General features: G+C 38.5%; 1 protein-coding gene across 1 annotated transcript in view; it reads left to right on the forward strand.

Moving 5' to 3' along the window:
• CNTN1 (contactin 1) overlaps window positions 1–20,610 on the forward strand; it is a 210,486-nt gene that overhangs the window by 45,473 nt on the left and 144,403 nt on the right. The window contains exon 2 of the mRNA XM_036400229.2: window positions 11,887–11,930. The gene's annotated coding sequence lies outside the window, so the exon portion shown is untranslated. The remainder of the gene's footprint in view (window positions 1–11,886; window positions 11,931–20,610) is intronic.

Raw genomic sequence — 20,610 nt, forward strand, 5'->3', positions numbered from 1 at the left:
GGGACCACGTTGGGGAGGACAAGGTTCAAAGCACCATGCTTGAGAGAGGAAGAGTTTCCTAAGCAGTGCACATCTGTTCCTGAAGTACTTTTGTAATATGCAACCAGGAATGACCTTCTCTAAGTTTTAAAGTATTTTAAAGGGAAACCTAGGACAATATGGACAGTGTTAAGATCATATATTTACTATAGGGTGTTGTATCCAGTTTGATCAGTGGAAATTTTAACAGTGATTTCAGTCAGAGCAGAATTTGGCTATTATTTTACAAAGTCCTATCAAAGCCCAGATGGAAGAAGTGATTTATTTATTGGTAAAGGCTTTCTAGAAATAACTATAAAAGTAAGAGAGAACCTTGTAACATAAACATAGCATCACATAATGAAATCAACATTTATTTTTCCTAATCCTTACTCTTTGTGAGATATAAGCACTAGATGACATTTCAAGACTTGCCATAAAATATCTGTAGTAGAGGCTGGAATAGGGGCAAAGGATTCAGTTTTCTCTTTGTCAAGAAGAATCAGTAAGATCTGATCTCTATGTTACTAGCTAAAATTATCAAATCCTGAGAGGTAGGAGGAGTTGGTGCAATGAAAGGATGGAAGACCTTAATGGTCTCTTCTGCAGAAGAGGAGATGCATTTACTCAGTCTGACGTTCTCCTAAGGTGGAGGTGAAGGATAGTCTGGGAGAGCTCCTTTCTTGTTTATTTCCCCTCCTTTCTTCTGACATAAGGGTAAGGTTTTTTTGGGAAGTGTGTCATTTTTTATTAGAAATTAATACTCAGTAGTGATTTATTGCTTGTTCCTTGTATTTTTTAATTCCCTTATCCTTACTAAGAGAAGAAGGCAAAGGAAAGGTAAATATTATTTTCTTAACCTGATAAAGATCAGGGAGTTCTCTGCAGTTCAAAGAGGTTTTCTTCCCTCAGGTGGGCACTCATGGTACTATGAGCAAAGTAATGGCTGTCAATGGCTGTCAACAAAACAGATGAGACAGAGGAAAAAACCAGACTGGTAATTAATTGTGGTTAATTGGTATAATTCATGAGCTTGTTTCTGAAAGCAGTCACAGTATTCTGCTCTCATTCCTTGTGAAGAATGAGAGCAAACTAGAAGCTAAATATTCTTTCTTTGTAGTTATTTTAGTTATTTTCTTAATATTTCATAATACATGGACTAGAAAATATCCGCTTATTATCAGAATAGTAGACATTTTATGTGTACACACAAAAAAAAGTTACTGCACTACTCTGTCTTCACTCTTTCCCATGTGTCATTTGCCTGGCTTGGTTTCCTCTGAGTATTACATCTGAGGGGACTGAACACTGCACATTAAAATGGCTCAGGCTTTGCTGGATCCAAGTTTCATGACTCACTGGCAGCTGCAGCCATGGAGTTTTAGCAGTCCATGTATGGATAGGAGGAAATATCTCACCTCCTGTCATGCACTACAGCCACACTGTGTGGCCCCAGTTGCAAGCACAGGAGAAGCATGACTGTTGGAACTGTGTTTACTCTTCAAACAGCTGATCTGCACCTTCTGGATGAGGCAAAAAAACCCCACAGACTAGGTGGAAGCATCCCAGAGGCTGAGCTGTGTTGTGCTGTGTGAAATGATACAGATAACAGCCCCAGTCTCTCTGGACTCTCTGATCTGACATAATATACATAATGTTAATCAGGAAAGCTCTCATAGTACTTTTTTAATACTCCTAATCTCATTTTTCGTTACGTGGGCCCATTTATATCCCTAAGATCTTATCTTAGTTTTCTTCCCATTGGATGTCATCCAAAATCCTAAAATTCAGTGCATTATTTATCTTTGCCAGTGGAGAACGCTGTTTTCTATGAATTGTAGAAATGGAAAACAGATGATCAGAACTTCAGCACAGTTATTCTCCCAGTTTTAAGTGTCCTGTATTTAAGGTAATACTGCTCACGTTGTCATCCTTCTCACTCTCCTCCAGTTTGGGGAAATTATAACTGTGGCCAAAAGCTCTGCAGAAAAAAGATAATGGGTGTTCCATCCACTTTTCCTTTCCACCTATACTCACTCAAAAATTGTCTTCCTTTGAAGTAGTCAGGTGTAAAAGTGTATAGTTCTGTTTAGTTTGTACTGGGGCAAAGGTGAGTCTCTTCAGCAGATACTTATGCAAGACCTTAAATTTTTATGATGAAGCTAATTGTAAATCCAAATCTATATACCATTACAGTAAAACACATGCTTGGATGTTTTTACTGTATAGGTTCAGGAGGGAGATGACTCCCTGGTCGTGTAATACATTCTCTAATGGGTTCAAGAAGTCCTGGGAGGCTCTGATATGGCTGCATGCCCAATAGGTAGGTTTCTAACTTTCAGCTTTTAAGCCCAGCAGGCTGGCTTGATAGAAAAAATAGTAGATGGACTTTTAGGCATGCACGTGGTAAACAGCATTAGCATTTTCAGTGTCTAGAATGCCAATTCTGCCAAACCATGAAATTATACATACTGATTTTACTGAGGAGACTTTGGTTAACTGGGCACCAAGATAAAATCATTAAAATATTCAACATGGAATATGAGCTGGCCTTTCAGAAATTGGGTGGTAAGGAAAAAAAAGATATATTTACTACTGATGACATTTTTAGACTTAAAGGAAACATTTTTGGTTTATGTTTATTTTTAACATCAAAAAATGCCTCTATGGAAAGCTAGTTTGATCAGGGAGCACATGATAGAAGAGAAATTATTTAAATTTTACTTCAGATTTAATCCAATCCAAGTGATCAGTATCTCATTAGAAGGAATATCTGACATTTAGAGATGGTAACTCATGTGACAGGAATTGAGAATAGAGTTCATTTTTCAGTGAAGTAATTTTACGTGAAGTAATACTTTCATTAATTCATTAATTTCAGAAAAGTTACAAACAGGGGAAAAATTGTGCTTGTTAGCCCAAGAGAAGCTGGTTTTCCCTGGCTTATATATCTATAAACATGAGGTTTACATCAGTGGAATGGCAGAAAAGCCCATGACATGCTAAAGGTTTCATCAGTATTTAGTTTTCCAGAGAAACATTTAATGAAAAACAAGGGCCTGCATATTGTTTAGCCTGTTTTTAAGGAAATGAGACATGGATACTGTGTACCGAGTCTTGTGCACTCACAGGTGTTTCTCTGGTAACTTTTGTACCTGTTGTGCTGTTTCTAATTCAAGCTTGAGAATGAATGCAATTTCCCAAAATAACTGTAACAACTGACCCCAGTAAGGAGGAGTGTTAGCTCACAGTTACCTGTTGTGCTGGAAGCACACACACCTGCAGAACTGGCTGCACCTCGTTGAGGTCTTAAGCGAGATATAGGGCACGTTGTGGGGACACCTGGAGGGCGATTTACAGAGTGTGGACATCAGTCGTAGGTGCCATGGGATAGTGGGTAATTCTGAAGGGCAAGGGAAGGAGCTGGAATTCTTACTGAAGCAGGGCAGACAGGAGAAGCTGCAGGATTCATGTATCTAAGGCTTCTTCAGTCATCTGCTCATGCAGCAACTTACATTGGTCTATGAGTATTTACATAAATGCAAAGAAAATTTGTTAAGTATTTTCTGGTTTAGTATGCATAGGTGAATTGTTAAACATTATGGAGGCAGAAGTCAGATATAAAAGAGGATTTTTGCTTGCTAGTACAGCTAGAAGTATATATTCTTGTGTCTTATAGAGAGGTACCTTAATGAAAATATCTTAACAGGACTTCACAAATAAAAACATAGTGCTTTTAATGTATCATGCTTCTAGCATCTCTGTTCAGTGCCATGTGCAAAAAATAAAAAACTAATACCCAAATACTTTATTTCCTTTTTTCAGGTTATTTTATTGCATACCATTCAAGCACTAGTATGCTTATTCCTGCGGCTTGATACTTGTGGTAGTAGTATTTTGAAAATTACATCTGATTTTGTCAGAGAAACATATTAGTACCTTAAGGATTGCAGAATTATTAGTGCTTTTGTTTTCTAATTGGAGTTCTTAGACTAAATTATTTAGTATCCTGCTACCTGACAGAAAATTTTAGGCAATCCTTCTCCAAATGCTACTAAAATTTTTTGCTTGTTCCCAAGGAGCTGATATGATGTCCTTTCTCTTTTCATAACTAGAGCTAAATCCAGATCTGTTTTTAGTTCTTGGGCATGCATTCACCAGCTGAAAAGCCTGTAATGAAGAATTGGATCATTTGTTTAATGGGTGTTCTGCATGATAGAAACAAGGGCAGATGCAGCTCCTTGCTCTTCCCAGTAAATCCAGGCCTGTGGAACATACTTTGAAGTGGTGACAGTTTTATGTTCTTTGGAGTAGAAATTAATTACTCTTTCTAAACCAGATGAATTACGGTTTAGAAGGTAATGCAGGCCAGGCCTCTGTAAGCCCAGAAGTCGGGAATCAGAAAACTTAAGTGATGTAGAACATGTAATTCTCTGCAATATTTCATTCTATTGATTCTAGTGGTAATTAAACATGAACCTTTTGGCAGTTCCCAGAACACTTTTATCAAATTTTACAGTGATGGATTGAAGGTCTCCATGTCCAGAGTTGAACAGGGTTGTTAGCATAATTCAGCTTGAGCTGGTTGAATGCACTTTGCTAACATTATTCTCAAGGGTAAAAGATTATTTTCCTTTTGTATACTTAGGAGAAATATGTAACAGGTCTTTGACAGCCCTAAATTTGGAAGCCCTTGATAAATTGATTGAGCTTGGTTCACTCTGGCAAACCTTTTTGATTTGATGCTTTTGGTTTCAGTAAATGCTTTTATTGCAGCTATTTTTTCAAACTGTCCATTATCTTTCAGAGCAAATACAGTAGTGACACAATACATGAAAACGAGGGAGTCAGTAAACATGTGGTTTTTTCCACTTCCTAATAGATTTTGTATGAAATATGAATGCACTTTTCAAATCTAGCCTTAACTGGGCTGGTAATTGCTCTGGTCAATGGTGAAGAACAGTATTAAATACGGGATATACCACCCTAAGCTGAAATACTCATTGAAATACCTAATTCTTTATAGATGTACACTTATAATGACCTAGTGCACAGAATGATCTCACTTGTGTGGCTGTTACTGCTTCTATGTGAATGAAACTTGTTCACAGGAGGGATTATGTGTAATTTTTTCTTGTGACCAAACCCAGATAAGAGCTATATTGTGGTTTAACCCTTGCAGGCCACTAAGCATCAGCAGACTGGTAGGGTGGGGGGTAGAATCAGAAGAGTAAAAGTGAGAATACTAGTGAGCTGAGATCAAAGCAAAAGCTGTGCCTGAAAGCAAAGCAACACAAGGGATTCATTCACCACTTCCCGTGGGCAGGCAGGTGTTCAGCCATCCCCAGGAAAGCAGAGCTCCATCACAGGTAACAGTGACTGGAGCAGACAAACACCATCCCTCCAAACATCCCCCTCTCCCTTCTCCTTCCCTTGGCTCTATGTGCTGAGCACAGCACCACATGGTCTGGGACATCCCTGTGGGCAGCTGGGGTCAGCTGTCCTGGCTGTGTCCCCTCAGATCTCCTTGGGCACCCCCAGCTCCTCATTGGTGGGGTGGGGTGAGAGGAGGAAAGGCCTTGACTCTGGGTGAGCTCTGCTCAGCAACAGCTGAAACACCCCTGTGTTATCAGCACTGTTTTGGTCACAAATCCTAAACACAGCTCCATACCAGCTACTGTGAAAATTAACTATCCCAGCCATAATCAGCACATGCTAGAAACAGGGACACCTCAAAATATCTTATGCATCTAATGCTCAAAGTACAATGTATAAGCAAAATCTATGGCTGTCCAAACATGCTCCCTGGATCACTGAAATCCAATAACTAATAATCTAGTTTTGTTCTTCAATGAACTGGCAATTTAAAGGTACATGAATGTTACCAAAGTCAGAGCTTGAAAATACCACTTAACAATAAATAGCACAAAGTGAACTTCTTTATGCTGAGTGTAGAATAAAATTTACTAATTCATGCAACATATTTTTTACCATTTAAATAGTCTCATATTTTTAGAAAAAATTATTTAATTGCCCAACTGTCAATAAATGGTATGTAGGTAGTGAGGGTAGCTATGAAATAGAGGATTTTCTTGGTTTTCTGATGTTTCTTGAGCCTTAAAATAGTATAGAAATGAGGAGGCTTTCAGTTTAGAGTGATTCTAACTTGTTCCCAGCTAAGACATTTGGAATACTACATCTCACACCCAGAGGATGTTACAAAGAGACTTTTAGTGGTAGGATGGTAACTTACATAACTCAAGTTTATGTTATCACATGGTTTCTGGAACAACACTAACAAAACAAGCTTGAAGATTCTCCAGAACAAAGGGTAGTTTAATCAAAAAGAAGAAACTTTGTGTCTTTGTCAAAAAGCAAGTACCTTTGGTTTTTGGTTTGTTTTTTTAAACCTCCTTTTGTATTTGTAGCAACAGAAATTCATACTTACACTTAGCTTGTCACAGGCAGATCTTTTTTGCTTTGCCAGAAGCCATTCCAGTCTTGCATAAAGAATGGCTTATGAAGGAGGTTTTGAATAGAATTTCATATTCTCCAATGAGTAACATCATTGCCTTAAAGTGATTAGTTAGAGATTTCTTAATATATGGAGGGGATCTCTTGCTGTATTGTTTGGAATAGACAATATACTCTTCAAATGCAAATAGTTATATTATTTCAATAATACTTTAATATGTTGGAAATCCTCTTAGCAACAGTACAGCTAAATTACTGGTAGAATGATAATATAAAATGAATGATTTGCTTTTGAAAGTAGAGGCAGCATTGGTGTGCTTTTTGTATAGGCTCAGTTTCTGAAGAAAGATTAAATAAGATCCTGGTCCTGTGTGATTACTTACATGAATAAAGTTTCTGATATGTAAATTTTTTCAGGATAAGAGCCTTTGTAATTTCCCATGCAGGAGCTACATCTGTCTCTTTGCTTTGTGATACACCTCCAGTATGACTGAACTTAAAATACTCAATTTTAATTCCTTGCGAAAGCGGTGACTTAAGCTTCAGCCCTAAGTTAAAATCAGAATAAACAGGGAGCAAACATTGCAGAGGCTCTTAGCACACTGACAGTTGTCCTGTTTTGCACTGTTGAGTTGACTTGTTTCTAGCCCGGGTTTGCAATGAGCTCATCTGTAGAAGGGTGAGATCTTGGATGTCCACTGCTCACCGACCTAATTGTCCCTGTTTGCAGACCTAAACAGCTAATAGAACAGCCTGCAGCCAGTAGAAGATGATGAGATGTTGCTGTGATTAACCAAAGCAATTTTAAAAATTGCTTAATCTCATTCTAACTTGATGATGGCAGCTGGAAGTGTGATTTTTGATGCCTTTAGCAGCAGCTCTGCTGAAGGCAGGCAGGGGTCTGGTGCTCAGCCTGGGACTGTGCCTCTGTTACAGAGACAGAGAAATGATGAGTGATGTGAGGAGCTGTGGTTTATCTTTAGCTATAGTCTTACCTTTCTAAGCAAAATAACAGCTGTTATTTTATAATAACAGCTCCTTACAGTTAGTGATACAGTTAATACACAGACTTTAGTGTGTGTTCCATTCTCTGGTGTACACTCACCCTTTCAGCGTGCTTTGAGCTTGCAGCCTGATGGTGCCAATACTTCTCAAGGATAATTGGAGGGGCAGATGAGTGAGGTTACAATGAATCAACAGCACATTGGTCCAAAGATGAGTGGCATGCTAATCCTGGGGCTCCCTTACTGCCTTCTCATAAATCCACTAAGAGACATTTTTACTTGTTTTCTAGCAAGCTTGCCTTACTTGCACTTTGTAGGCACACAGTTTGTGGTAATTGGGAGTGGGGCTGTGGCGGACCCTCAATCCCTAATGGGCTACAGCTGTGAAAAGCAGGTGAACAGCACTGAAGGTAATGAGACACGGAGTGCTGACCAATCAGCACTGAGCAATCAGCACTGAGCAATCAGCACTGACCAATCAGGAAGGGGATCAGAAGGCACACAGGTGCAATGCATTAGCCATCGGGGTATAAAAGGTTGGGCTGAAGCCCAAGAAGGGCAATGTTTACAGCCCTCTGATGTGCTATGATGTTATTCTGTTGGGGCAGATGCCCGAAGCCTTCAGATGAGGTATGGTGTGACTCTGCAGGGGAAAATGCTTAAAGCCTTCTGAAATTGTGTGGTGATGCTGTGCACTGTGGCCCTCTCAGCTCTGGCATATGCTGTGGCATATGCTGCAATAGCACTTTCTTAATTGATTCCTAGTTCCATGTCATAATTTTTCTTCTATTTACTAATGTTAAAACTGATTTTACCTTACTCCTGTATACTGTGCCTTGTACTTTCTAGCTCATACCTTTTGTCTGAGCTAGAAAAAAAGACTGAAAAAAGTGCTGCACTACACTTTGGGGTTTTTTTCTGGGGTTGTCGATAAATCTGTGATTTTTTTTTTCTGTTTCTATTTAATAGTTTATGAAGGAGCTTTCTCAATATTTGGCTTCTGATTACTGGAATTTTTTTTTATACCAGTGCATACCTTCCTGTGAATGTGCCTGTTTTTCAGTTGACTTTAAGCTTGCCCTTACAGCGTGTGAGGTGAGTTAAGTTAATGCCTGAGCTTAAGGAAGATTGGTATGACTTCTACACAATAGTCTCAGAAAGAGCTAAGTTATATAATTTTTTTTACAGTTTTCGAGGTATTTTTTTTTTTGGTGTATGTAGGAAAGGCCATATGTGCAGGATGAAGAAGAAAGATACTTAAAGTGATTAGGTGGAAATGCAGAGGAAGCGTGGAAAATTATTGCTAACAGTATGATTAAAGCTACTAGAGCAATGTCTGAAGTCCTTACTGTTCTGAGTCAGAACTGAAATTTTAATATAATTTATAGCTGTAGAAATGCTTTGTCTAATGGCTTGTACCAAGATCCTTTTTTAGTGTGACAAACTAGCATATTTATTTTTCAATTGAACCTTAATATCTCTAGGAAGGCAATGACTTTGTGTATCTTTCAAACTTGGAATATCTGAGCTCCTAACATGCACAAAAAACAGCACCTGTTTTTTATTATTATGGGGTTCTGTATACTGTATTCCCAGCCAGAAGCCACTCCTAAGTAGGTCATGGAGATACTTGTATCTTTCTGATGCAAGCCAAGTAATCATCTTTGAGCTTGGTCAAGTTCTTACTTGCCCTGTGTTTCTTGTCCATGGGTGATCTTTTGTATGACATACTCCTCCTACAGTGTCATCCACAATGTATTCACAATATATGTGACAAGTACTACAAAAGGGCTTTTCTCTGAGTGGAGGTTAATTTATAATGGCCTTTTTTTACCACTGCTGTGCACAGCCAGTGCCTGGTGCTGAACTGATGGGTTCTTCTGATTAGCAAAGTCTGAAAGTGGTGTTTTCAAGGTCTCCTTATGATTGCTTTGGCATTACTGAGTTCAGCAGTAAACTTCATCGATTGCAGCTCTCTCTTGCTTCACAATGTGATTAAGGCTGAAGAAGTGAAGATGTTCTAAAATTCTCTGTTTTTCTATAAATTTTCATTTATGGAGATTTATGCGAATCACTTCATTATCTTTTACAGCCCACTGTGAATGGGAAAAGTGGGGTAAAACTAAAAAAAAAGTATTTTGCCTGTCTTCATTATGTTATTAGCTAAAATTATCAAATCCTATTATCATGACACCTGGTGCAATATTGTGAATCCTTGTAAAATGAATATGATTGCTTTCCTAGGTAACTCAGTGGCTCGATTCAGGTACCAACAGATAGAAATACTTTGAGTTCAGTGCTGTTCCTCAGATATGAAGGAGGAATATATTTTGATGGCTTCCAAAAAGGAATATATTTTGATGGCTTCCATTCTTCTTCTAAGAATCTTGCCTGTGGAAGATTCTTATTTAGACACTAGGAGTGAGTTTTGCTGGAGCATCTCCTTTCCTTGCTGTGCCTTGGTATGTGGGCAGGGGAGCTGCTGAGCTGTGAGGACTAAATTTGCTGGTGATTTCTTTAGTTTTTTTTTCTTTTTGAATTTTACAGCAGTCATAAGCTTTAGTTGAAATAAATAAATGTAAATCTTGTAACAACAAGTGCAAAGTTTGGTGTACAATAAAGGGATGATAGAAAATAATGTGGAGAAGTTATAGAAAGACTATTGTTTAGTAGTGTTAGGGAGTTTCACTGAACATGATAGTAAATAGTTCTCATGCCTTTGCTTTAGAAAAATACATTATTAGCCTAGGGAACTCTAATAAGAAATTGGCATTCCTAAAATTCTTGCCATTTCAGAAAACCATTCAGAACCTTTTCTTTATTTTCCAACCCAGCTAATCAATTTTGTTGCAAGCATGTAAACAGTTCTATTTAGAGCTAAAAGAATGACAGAATATATTGTGTTGTTCTGATAGTGTACTCCATAACTTGTTATCTAAGAACTTCATGCTCAAGATAAATGCGTTTCTTGAAAGCCAGTTTTGAGAGTTACTAAGACTTCTGACCATGAAAACACATACTCAGCAAGGAAGTGAATAGAGAATGAAACTTAGGTATGGCAAAGTGAGTCTTTTTCTGTCTGGGTCTGTAAGAGTAGTTAAGATTACATATTCTCAATAGTAGTTTACAAGGAGGTAGAAATAATAAAGTTTTATAGATGGGAAATACTGTGATATTCTGTCCATGTTAGCAGCAACAGAAGAATTAAGCCCAGGTGTCTTAACATGTACAGTAACTGACCTATAAACAGGGAGAAGGGATGAGCCTGAAAGTACAGTCATGATCTTCTCTCAGCACAGTGAAAAGTAGTACAGTAAGTTAGAGTACCAGAGAAACAGAGTAACAAGCACATCTTGACTAAGCTACCTACAGAGTAATACAGCTTTGGAGCCTGAGTGCCTGGATTTTTACGGCACTCATAGAAGCAGCAATTGGACTTTATATTGTTAAGATAATTCCATATCTCGTGTACTTAAATCATAGGGCTTTTGGCTATGAACACAAATTAGAAGTCCTATTGTATAATCTGAATGAACTACAGTTACAAAAGCAAATACAGAGGTAGGAGCGAGCTGAAAAATCTTTTCCTTTTACGTAGCAAACTTCTGAAGTGAGTTCTCTGTATTATGCAGAGGTTGGAGCTGCTGTAGATTTTTGAAGCATTTGAAAGTTGCAAGTAGTGCCACTGTAATGTAGTTCCTACCTTGATCCACTGATCAAGATATACTGTGGATGTAACTCTCAAACTCCTAAGGGAGGCAATTGAGATTTGGAGGTAGTTTGACAGCATCAGCATCTTCTGTGAATCGAAAAAGAGTTGGGACAAAGAAGTCATACCCGAAGTTGTGTACTTTTTTTTTTCCTGGAAGGGCATGCCAAAATTTGATGGATGGAGACAAATCTAAGGAGGGGTCAGAAGAGTTACCACAGAGGGAAGAATTGTGTTAGAGAAAGCAGGAGTTTTGTGATAGCATGTATCTGAGCAGGCATCTCAGTGTAATTTACTTCAGGAGAGAGCTCTAGGATCAAGTGGTTCTGATGGTAATAATGTTTTTGTGGTCAGGTGTTAATAACTTGAAAAAGTAGCTACATCTTCACCAAGCCAGTTTCTAAAGGAAGCCTATAATAGCTTGTTGTGAAGTTATCAGGAAAAATAAAACCAGATGGGTTTACTCTGCTTTTAATTTTAGAAGAATGTTGTGGGTATGTCCTATTTTTATACAAAGAAGTGACTTACTGGAAACCCACATATTTATGAATGCTGGAAACATCTGTTAAAAGCTGATTGTATGACAATGTTACAAAAATATGCATAACAAATTCTGACAATTGGTAACCGAAAAACTGAGGATTGAGCAAACAAGTGAAACCTGTTTTTATTCATTTCTAGATACTGGATCTGGATCTGCAGTGAAACAGTCTACCTTATTAGAGGTTGGTGACTTTTATTTTTTCAGCTCTTACATACAATTTTAAAGTAATCTGAGAGCCAGAACCTCAGTGTCTTTGACATATTGAAAGCTGTTTTGTTGAATGATTCTGTAGCACTAGACCCAAGGGATCTGTGTCATATAAACAAATGACAGTAATTCTTCATATTGTGGTTTGGGGTTTTTTTTTGTGAAATTCCTCCTTGCATTTCTGTTTACAATTAACTGAAGCAGTATATTAACTTAACAAACAAATCAGTGTAGATCAGACTTAAGTTTTTAGTCATCCTTAGCTAACCTGTCTGACAAATACTCCCAAAATCCCCAGTTTTACTGTTTAATTCATTCTTCTAGAGTTAAATATTTATCTGGATCTTTCATCCATTTCCAAAGTACTAAGACATGACTTTTTGTCTATGTGACAGTATGTGGATTATATGCTGGTTCATTAATATATATTGTATAGTATGACATGAGTGTTCAATGCTAATGAGATTGCATACATTTTAGGAATTATTTCAGTCTTTGGACCTTGATTTATGGTATAACTTCTGGAGAGAGCTAACTCATCTGTTAAGCTGTTTTTATTTATGTTCTATAAAACTGGTTTCTTCACTAACAAAGATGTAAGTAGTTATTTGTGATTCTTGTTGTCTGATCAGAGTTGTGGAAGTTTGGCAATGCTTTTCTATTTGGATTATGAGTATGATATCATGGCTCACTGTTTTAGTTCTGGTCCTTACACAGCTGTGCTTAGCATCTTAGTACAATTCACATTTAAGTGAAGCTTCTTATCAGCCAGATCTGCTGGAGCCATTAGCATTTCTCAAACTTGCAGCACATGCACACTGCTGCAAGCAGATGTTCATAGGGTTTCTGCCCTCTGTGCTTACAAGGGCATCATTCTTTTCTGTAGGACAGGTATTTATGAGATAGAGCTTTCATTCCTGAAACCTGTTTCCTATTTGAGATGAGATCCATGAAATTGTTTACACACTCCTTTTCTGTTTGAGGAAGAGTTTATCCACCCTAGTGGCATTGTTCCTCACACTCAATTTTCCAAGTATATATTATACTTTCCTTACCAGTAAGCCCCTAACTGGTATGACTGTGCTGTTTCTCTCTTTAATTAAAGAACTACTTTCTTTTCCTGTATAAATGAGTTCATGATCCCAGGAGCAGCTGGATAATACCTGATGCTTTTTGTCTTCATTCAAAATGGCCACAATCTCCTGCTGTTTCCAATTTATTTATGTCATCAGCAAAGATGAATCTTTTATTGTTTGCCTGGGAAAATGAAGAACCAAGATCCTTACAGCAGTGTGGAAGGTGTAAGTGCAGGAGTGCGTGCTTCCCTGTAGTGGCTGATAGCATTGCTTATCTCTGCTGGGAGAGGGCACCTGCCTGCAAGCTCATCAGGTAGTGCTGGGCATCTGTGCAGCTGCACTGAGATGCAGGTCAGGTGTAATGTAATTCAGTGCTTTTCCCCAGGGAAGGAAGCAGCTGGGAGTAAGTCACTGGTGTCCTGCACAGCTCTCTCCTGGAATGCAGAGAGGGACCAGGTCACATGGTAAGCATACAGCTCTGATCACCATCTTTAGACAGTGCCTGTCATGTAAAATGACAGAGGCTGGGCGTAGGGCAGTGCAGCTGGAATACAACACTGCAGCCTCCCTGTTACTCTCTGACCTTATGGGATTAGCCAGTGTTGGTAGGATCTGCCAGTCATTCATGTTTTGCTCAGGTCTGGGAGAGATGCTGAGCTGCCATAGAGGAGCACTCTCTGGCAGAGCTCAGCACTGGGGCCAAGGCTGCAGGGAAGTGGCACAAAGTGCCTGTTGTGACCCTCTCTTGGTGTCTGATTCAGAGACATGGTTCTGTGATAAGACCAAGCATGATGGCTCTCATGTATTTGAAGAGAAGGCTGAGAGGCAAGTCTATCATTCTTCAGGTATTCAGCAGAAGTAATGCTGGTGTATTAATTACTGCGTAATAAGCTGTAGCATCTCATCTAGAAAATCTTTGATTTTCTCATCTAGAAATCTCTTTGAGGCTATGAGATAATTAAATATCCAAGCATTCAAAACTAGTGCTTTTCATACATAGTTGTATTTCTGTGAAGCAGTGGAGTCTCTTCCTCATTGCAATACCTGTAAGCATGAAAGACTATCTGGTTGTAACTGTTACTTCAGACTAAATACTTGTCAACAGTCTTGCTGAATTCCTTTTGGATATTTTTAAATGACCAGAAACAGGTCCAATAAGCCTTTCCCTGGAAAGGCCTTCATAGGATAGATTCTGCTTATTATGCATTACTTTCTAGAACTATGCATCTGCCTTTTATATTGGAGGCATTATTTTCAAATTACTCAAGTGTTTTAAGATGCTTTTGGTCAAGGCCTAAGCAAAGTATAAAGGCGAATCTGTTTTCCACATAGTAGATTGTTGTTCAACAGTTTGTGCCAGCTAGTACAGAGTGCAATCATTCCTCTCAAGAGAGATGAATTACTCAACTGCCTCAGCTTCTGCTGCTCCACATTCTTATCCTTGTACTGTTGGAGTGGTCTGCTCTTCTTGTGGAGCTGACTGGCAGAAATGTAAATGTCTTGTATTATCTCCTTGATAAAAGATCTTCACCTGTGAGCTGTTTTGGATATGCACCAGTTTTCACAACAATGCAGTTAATTGTGCTTTTGCGGGTTTTTTTTATTTGAAAAAAAACCAACAGATTTTTTTTTCAATAGTACTGTGTACAGCAGTATCTTACAAAACTGCTGCAAATTTGCAGAAATTGAGTTATTGGGTGATACACTGATGCATTGCAACAGGCCAGGTAATTTATCTTGCCATTTTTCTGTTGAGAAAATTTTGTTTAAGATTATAATTTACTCAGGTGTTTGATACAGTAGGACTGTGAAAAGATTAATTATGTCCAGCTAAGATTGCCTGAATCAACTGTATTTGTGTCTTTGACTAATTTTCTTGTGAAATAGGCAGGACCATGTGCCTTCAACATTTAATTTTTTTAAAGTTTGTATTTACTACATGCATACTTCAGTATAGTTACTGCTGCAGTTTTTTAACATGCCTGAGTATTTTCCCACCTTGCTTGGGGTTAAAATGGGCATGGTATGTTACTGAAAGGCACCTCCGGAGTGCGGTTCCCCCGGCTGCAAAATCCTTTGACTTTGGCAGGACAGTATGGAAGCACTTATGTAGCCATGAGTTCAATCATTATCAAACCAGCCTCAAGTGCTGGTCAGGCATGGATACTTATACCTGGGGGTGTCCAGAGAAGTCTTTGCTAGAGTGGACCACAAAAGCCAGTAGCCTTGGAGGAAACCCAGTAACTGATGTAACAGAGATGATTGTATACCAGTTCCCAAAATAACCCACAAGCCCTTCATTTGCAAAAGAAAATTAAACTATATTTTGCTCAGAAGAAGCACTGTTTGCATAAACAACATAATTTATTGTAGATTAGGAGCAGAGCACTTGCAGATGCTAAAGGCATTTCCTTTGCTCATGTGTCAACACTGCACTCCCTAGGCTGAGCTGGTGGGAGGAAGATTATCCAGATATTTGTCTAACCAACCTCTGGAATTGGTGCTGGGGTCAAACACCACTCGTTCTTGAGGAAGGAAGCATCTGTGTCAAGCACTTAGATCACAGGTGTGGTGAAATCTATTTGAATCAAGGCAAGACATTAATGCAGTTTTATGTGTTGCCAGTTTTCCCAAATAAATAAAAAAAGTAATTCATGTGGATAAAAATTGAGTGTGCCAAATGGCCTTGCAGGACTTTGGCATCTTCGACATATTTCACTTTGCATCAAGAACAAGAACAGTGTGTGTTATTTCATTGTAAAGAGACTAAATCTGCAAAATAGTGCTTACTTGACCTTCCAATAATTATGCAAAACAGTTGTTACTTGTAGATTTTAAGGCCCAAAAGCACTTACTAGATAGCTGCAGACCACAGAACCTTTTCTCAATATGGACATTAATTTGAAATGCATGTGGTTTTTTTTTTCAAAGATGTCTCAGTAAGATATTCCATTTGTTGATAGTTGCATTATTAAAGATGCTTATTCACTAAAAAGCAGATCAAGTGATCACAGATTAATGTTAACACTAAGGACTTTTTAAACAATAGGCTGTATAAATCCCACTCAAAACCACTGCAGATAGTATGAAATCTGTTACTGTCTGCTGGTATTTGTGGAGTATACAATTTCATCTTAGCTTTCTTTTGAATAACCCAATAGGTTAAAGTTCTTTAGGTCCTGCCTGAGGCAAGTTTGATAACTGTGACTAAATAGAAACTTTTCATTCGGTCTTAAATATTCTAAGGTGTTGATTCAAGGACTAAATGCATAATACCAGTAATGACTTCACTAACATCATGTACTGTCTTAATTATACCAAATAGAAAAGCAGAAATTAGATATTCATTCTAAGAATATTTATGTATTAGTGTATAATTCTCCTATTTATCACTTCAAGGATGACTAAAACTCCACACTAAAGTGCACCTTCAGCTGATTTCCTGGTCCTTGCTGAGTTTGCTCAAGAGCCTTTTTGGGATATAGCTCTCCATTTTAAAGATAAGATTTCATGCTTATTCTTCAAAATAGTACCATTCTAAAATTGAGAAATAGCAGAAGCATAGTACTTTGTAACTGAGAGCTGGACAACAATCTGATCTGAACATGAATTATAAATGACTGAGTAGTGCATACCTGATTTTGCACATGAGGTATCACCAACTGCTGAGTTACATGTGCTCTGCTAATCCTGTATCATGGCAATTTAAACAGCAGTGCTGCTAACAGCTCCTTATATCGTTTTAATGTCATTTGCATACACCTACATGTCTCTACATGTGTAAATGCATGCACACAAACAAGACAGGTTTAAATGGAATTGCTCTCTCCTGGATGATACCTGTTTTAGTCACTCCCATGGATGCAGTAGGATGGGATATCTGATTGCTCACACTGAATAAGCTTCAGAGAATCTCAATCTTCTTTGAAGCATTTGTTTAATAGAGAGTGTATCCTGGCTTTGAAAGTGTCTCCAAAACTTATCAGCATCTTCCTTAAAATGCGGAGCATTGAAAATGCCAGAACAGCATCAAGATTTAAGCAATTGCTTCTGCAAATTAGATTATTACTCACTGTGAAGCTGCTGAAGTAACATAGAAAAAATCTCATATTAATGGAAATAATGGTGTGAAGACTTTAGCTTTTGGGTGTGCATCACAGAGAGGAGAGAGACCATCTGCTGTCTACTCAGTGCTGTTCTGGTGAGGAGAGCTGTGTGGGGAGCTGATGGGAAAGCAGTGAGTCTGTTTTGGCTGCAGCCAGGTGAGCTGTTCTCCCAGGAGATAAGCTGTGGGACAGATAATGGATCAGAAAAGTGGCTTCCACAGCTGGAGGTGACAGTGGTGTTAGGTGGATTGGCTGATGGTCTTGATAGACTTGAGTCTGCATCACTGCAGAGTGCTTCTGGAGATGCAGTCACGTTTTTCATCTGAGTAGTGGCAAAGGAAATCTGCTTTGCCAAAAAAAATATTGCTAGAGGTGATCTTCTATGCAGAGGGGTGGTGGCCTACAGGGACTTGTTTTTTACTAGGGATAACTTCATTTAGAAACTTGAGTTTGTTTCTAGAGCTCTGTCAAAAATAGGCATTTGAAGTATGAAATTGTATAAGGTGATGTATGCATACTGCTGAGGTATACAAACTGATCTAGATGGCCCAAGTACTTCCCATCTCTATTTTTCTGATGAGATTTTTTGTTTCCTTCTCCTCCTTTCTATTTTACCCCATTTTTCTTAGATCAGTTTTCTCTTTCTGGCACTGTTTCAATCCTTCTGGAATAATTGCTTCCAGTGAAATCCAGTTCTCAACTATTTGACATTAGGAAAAAGAATTTTAGGCCACTAAACTCCCATCAGCTATTATTCTCTTCCCTTAGGCTTGCCTAAAGAAGGCAAAGACTGAAAGTATGGGCTCTTTACCCCCATGTATTCCTTACAGATCTTACAGATTCCTACCAGCCTGTTCATAACAACAACAAAAAAAAAATCTAATACAGTAATCTTAGAAGTGGTGAGTAATTTTCTTCCATGAAAAATCACAGGTGTGGAGCACTGAGGGTGACAAACTCACCAGCTACCATCTCTCTACCAGGTCTGCACAGGGAAAAGCAAAAATGGCCAGCACATTGCTTTACGGCCACAGACTTGATTGAATATTGAAAATGTTCCTTCTTCTGCTTCACAACAGAGTTTGAAGATGAAAATATTCTTCTAAATTAAAATGTTCTTCTGTATCCACAACATGCATTGGAGTTAATAAAGGATTTAAATTAAACAGGAATAGAAACCAAGAATGATGGTCCATGATTCATTTCATGGTGGATAAAGAAAGTCAGCCTTATTTCTATTTCATTTATATTTTGAAGTTTGAACTCAGGTGAAAGCTGTGGCTTGTGATTGAAGTCTCTCTCCTGCTTAGGCTGCTGAGCCCTGTTCACTGTTGTGGCTGCATGCATATCTTAGGTATGTTCCAGTTTTGTCTGTGTGTGCTTTTTTGTGCCTGCAACATGACTCTCCAAAATTCCCATTATTGGTGTTTGCAGTGAAACTCAGTTGAGCAATACTGAACCAACTGGTCACATTCTTGTGTGGAGAAGTCCAGGAAGAGTGACTTTTATGGTATTGATATTTCAGGCCTATTGTTTAGGAAGCTCAAGTATTAAATTAGGTGCTTCAGCAGACCATGTGTGAGTTATTGGAGTACATTCCTGAGCTGCATTAACTTGCTGTCATTTACTTGCCTCCTGATAACCAATTCTTAGAGAAGTTGTCTTGAAGATGATAATTTAAGGTGGGAGGTGCAACCTGTGTGTTTCTGATCTCTCTTTCCCTTGTTTTATAGGAAATGAAAAATAATACTTTTCAAAGTGAGTGATGTTTGTGCAGGCTAGGAATATGTCTGTGTGAATTTGGTGTTGGTTCTGTGAGCAACATCTTTATCACAACCTCTGTTTTGACAGGAGGCTTTCATTTTGCTTTTTATAGTAATTTCATAAGAGCCATTTGCATGTAATAGCCAAACTGCATCTGGGAAATTGTGACAGGAGCAATCAGACTGTGGATGTTTTTACAGGTCAAGCAAGCAGCTGGTTGCCAGCAACATGGCTCAGCCTCGCAGAGTAGGACTGGGAAGAGGAACCTGGAAATTCCTCATGAGAAGTGCAGAAACCAGGAGGTTGTCAGAGGGTTTTTCAGAGGCTTTCCCTGAATGAAAACCACCTGAAGCAAACAAGGAGCATTATTGTTTGTCCAAAGTGCTCAAACCAACCTGGATTAGTTGTTTCTCAGGGGTGTAGCTAAGAAGGGAATGAACAGTCATGTAGGTTGTAGGAAGGAAATTCTTAAGCTCTGGGTCTTAAGGAGCAGCATTTCAGAGACTTGAGAGTCTGGTGAAAGCCAGTCCACCCTTGGGGAAGGTATGGAAAAGACAGCAGTAATGTGGGCAAGACATGAATCCTGTTTGACCTTTACTTTCAATACAGAGTAAAACTAACGCTTCTACTTCTTGCTTAAATCTTATGCTGAATATAAAGAAGATGTGAAGACTCATGAGTGAGTAGCTAACAGAACAACTCTTGGAGCTGGCTTGTGAATTGCTCCAGCTCCTTGCTCTGCCTGGTTTAGGCACAGCCCTGGGGCTGTGGTACCAACCACTGTCACTTTGTATTCCAGCTGCTCAGCCTTGGAGGTGTGCAAGGATCAGAGTATCTCATCACCCAGTTAGATTGGTTTCTACTTTGATGAGAACCTACAGCTGAAAAAAATATCATTAATATAATTAAATACTTATGGGGACTCACTTCACACAAGGACACATCATATATATATAAGTTATGGTGTGCAGGGTACATATAAAATTCAAAATAAACATTTTAGGATATACTTTCATTGTACATTTAACTCCATTATGACAGTCTTATGTTACATAACTCAAATTTAATAAGCTGATGAAATTTTCATAGAGCTTGTGCTGCCAGCACTGCTAATGTAATGGAACTTTAATTTGGCATAACATTTTAGTGTTTCTTAAGGAAATGAGGTTTGTGCAACTGCTTTTTGCCTGTCCTCTACATCAAGTTCTGACCTCCTGTACTAGCTCCCACTAAAATGAGTGAGGTTCTCTGCAAGCCTTGAAGAGAATTAAGTTCTTACAAGTTTCATGGTGTCCATGGTTCAGTAGAGAGGAAAAAACCCAAATCAATGCCCTCCTGAGTGGAAAGCTGCTACATATTTCCCTTGGCAGCATCAACATGTACACACTCTGGGCTAAGCATAGCAGGCGGTGTCTCCTGCCCAGAGATGTCAGGAAGTACATGTGCTGGGAAAGAAACTGAAATTATTTGGCTCAAGAAGCATGAGAGAAGTAGGACTTCAGTTTGTAGGAAATCTTGTTTCATTACATCTGTTGACCACAGAACAAATGATTACTTTTTTTTTTCACTTTCATGCTTCATGTTTCAGTTTTCAAGTACATAATTACTGAATTCACCAACCATGCAGTTTTAGACATAAGATGCCTTAGAGATGAGAACAAGTGGAAAATTGAGTCTATGTACATTTATGCTTAATGCAACTAAAGCT

Source organism: Molothrus ater, chromosome 5, assembly GCF_012460135.2.
Source record: "Molothrus ater isolate BHLD 08-10-18 breed brown headed cowbird chromosome 5, BPBGC_Mater_1.1, whole genome shotgun sequence".
NCBI lineage: Eukaryota > Metazoa > Chordata > Aves > Passeriformes > Icteridae > Molothrus > Molothrus ater.